Source organism: Myotis brandtii, unplaced genomic scaffold (assembly GCF_000412655.1).
Source record: "Myotis brandtii unplaced genomic scaffold, ASM41265v1 scaffold5, whole genome shotgun sequence".
Lineage (NCBI taxonomy): Eukaryota > Metazoa > Chordata > Mammalia > Chiroptera > Vespertilionidae > Myotis > Myotis brandtii.
The window spans coordinates 247219-249667 of record NW_005369060.1 but is presented as its reverse complement, the minus strand read 5'-3'; the positions used below and the strand labels follow the sequence as shown (position 1 = coordinate 249667).

General features: G+C 33.3%; 1 protein-coding gene across 2 annotated transcripts in view; it reads right to left on the bottom strand.

Annotated features, from left to right (window-relative positions):
- MDGA2 (MAM domain containing glycosylphosphatidylinositol anchor 2) overlaps positions 1-1481 on the bottom strand; it is a 528724-nt gene extending 527243 nt beyond the window's left edge. Inside the window, exon 1 of one of the 2 annotated variants that reach the window (XM_014548202.1) lies at positions 1294-1481. The gene's annotated coding sequence lies outside the window, so the exon portion shown is untranslated. The remainder of the gene's footprint in view (positions 1-1293) is intronic. The other variant, XM_014548203.1, reaches the window with a different exon arrangement.
- Positions 1482-2449: the final 968 nt, after the last annotated feature.

The following is a 2449-nucleotide window of genomic DNA, read 5'->3' as shown; positions in this document are numbered from 1 at the left end:
TTTGCATATCGCCCTGATTAGCCAATGGGAAGGGTTGCGGTGTGACACCAATTTCCATGTTTCTCTTTTATTAGTGTATATTACTTTTATGGTTTTCCATATTACTAACAATATGAGTTTTATAAGACATATTTTACCATTTTAGTTTTAAGTATAGTTATCTCTATCAATCTATTCATTCTTAGAAGTTCCTATGCTAATTTTTATTTTTTCTTCAGAGTCAAAATGATAGCATCGTAACATCCCTGAGTATTAAGCATTAAGGAAGACATGAGCAAAAGACAAGCTTAAAATGATGGGTCATGAAATCTCCACATTGCTCTTTTTTAATTGAATTTATTTGGAGTAACATTGGTCAATAAAACTATAGTTTTTAGAGTTGCACTTCTACATTACATCATCTGTATTGGGATACAACATATTGTATCTATGTCCATCACCCCAAGTTCAAGTCTCCTTCCATCACCATTTATCCTCCCTTTCACATTGCTCTTTACTTTCCCCTATATAGTTGTGTTAGCTGGGTTTTTTTCTCTGTAACACAAAAACTTAAAACATGTAACTTTTTCTACCAAATAAGACATTATATCATAGTGTTTGTGTTGATTACCAATGTACATTTTGTACTAGTCAGGTTAAATATATCACAATAAAAATTGGCAATTAATGAGTAAAACATCCTGAATATTCTGTATCCGAGGTAAATTTTTACATTATAGGTGCATAACCTACAATATTCTCTTATAGCTAACCTTGTCTCTCACTCCTAAAAGGCTTTCCTTTGCTCATTGTTTCTAACTGTAGTGCCCTTTGAAAGTCCCAGTATCTGTTCCTGCTATTAAATAGCTTACAAAAGCTGTAGGTGATGACTCTGAAAATCTGAATGCATAAAGCACCTACCAGCGCTTGTTTTCCAAGGTTTCTATGAATATAACAACTAAGGACAGTAAACATGACCTCATACATCACAGGTTTTAGAACAAGTGCTTCCTTAGCAGCAATTATATCATCATGAAATCATGTTCCACATTCTCACATAAACTAATCGCCATATGAATTATATTACTCAGTTATATTACTGAGATAATTTTGTAGTTTTGTTTTAAATAGCTTCCTTAAAAGTGTCTTCCAAATTTTTCACAATGGAAAAACAAAAATTTCAATTTTTTATTTAATCCACATGAGTACTTCAAGCTTGAATGTTCAGCAATCAACATATTACACCCCCATGCTTGAATTTAAAACACACACAAACTTAAATAGTTTTCCTCAATGTCACGGTTCAGGACTCACCTGTGGACGTGGGTGTCCAGTGACCAAACAGGTCAATTCTAGGGTTTCTCCTTCACGAATAGTGTAGACTCTTTCAGAGTAGCGCTCCTCCTCAATATTACAGGCCAACCCTGAGTGCACAATACGAACCGTAGGGGGAGCTGTTGAGTCAGGAAGAGACACAAAATACATAAAAAAGGTAAGTATACCATCTTCCCATGAACCATCCTCATTATAAAAGCAATTCTTATTAGATTTTACCAGAGTAGAGTTTATCAAGCTTGCCACTCTTAGAATCCCCAAGGGTTTAAAATTTTTGCTGGACAAAAACTTTGGAATTTATCTAAAAGTCATCAATATATTTTTTAATGTGTCAAGGGGGAACAGGGTGGTGAAAGAAAACTGGTGACTCAGAAAATCACCATCATTACAAAACTACATAATAAAATTTGATTGTTAAAATTTAAGGAGTCCTTTCCTTTCTAAAATGCAAATTTTAATATAGTAAAGGATGTTGTCCAAATACTAGTTAGTGCAAATGAAGACTATTGAGAAGGAAAAAGGAATTTGAAGTGCAGACATTTTTCTATCAATTTTATAAGCCCTCTGGAAGCTAAAGAATGAGAAGATTTAAATATCAGGAATTGCACACCATTTAGTTTTCAATATTTATAGATTACTATACCAATATGATCAAAAGATGATCATTGAATTAAGCCACTGAAGAAGTCAATAAATCATTGATGCCTAAATATAAAATTCTGATTCAAAAGAGATGTAGTTCTCATGAAGCTGACCAATATAAATAATTTTCTCCTATTTCAGTGTCCCAAAAGCCAATAAAACTTGATGATCACCCATTGGTTCACATATCACTGGAAACCCACCATATGTAAAAACTTGTACTTCATGTCATGACAAATTTAGATAAATCTTTCCTGTCATCAAGGAGATTACCATCATTTGCTACCTTCAAATTGGAGATCATCACCATTTGTGAATGCAGTATTTTAGTTTATAATATAGCTGGGAGTGAGGGAGAAAGAGTTATCTTAATTAAAGGCAAGTGAAAAGGCTATATATACCTACAGGTAAAGAACAGTAGTAATCTCACGAATGTCCCGATAGTAATCTCAATCTAAACAGCAGTATTATTAGTAGAGGCTGTGGTTGCTTA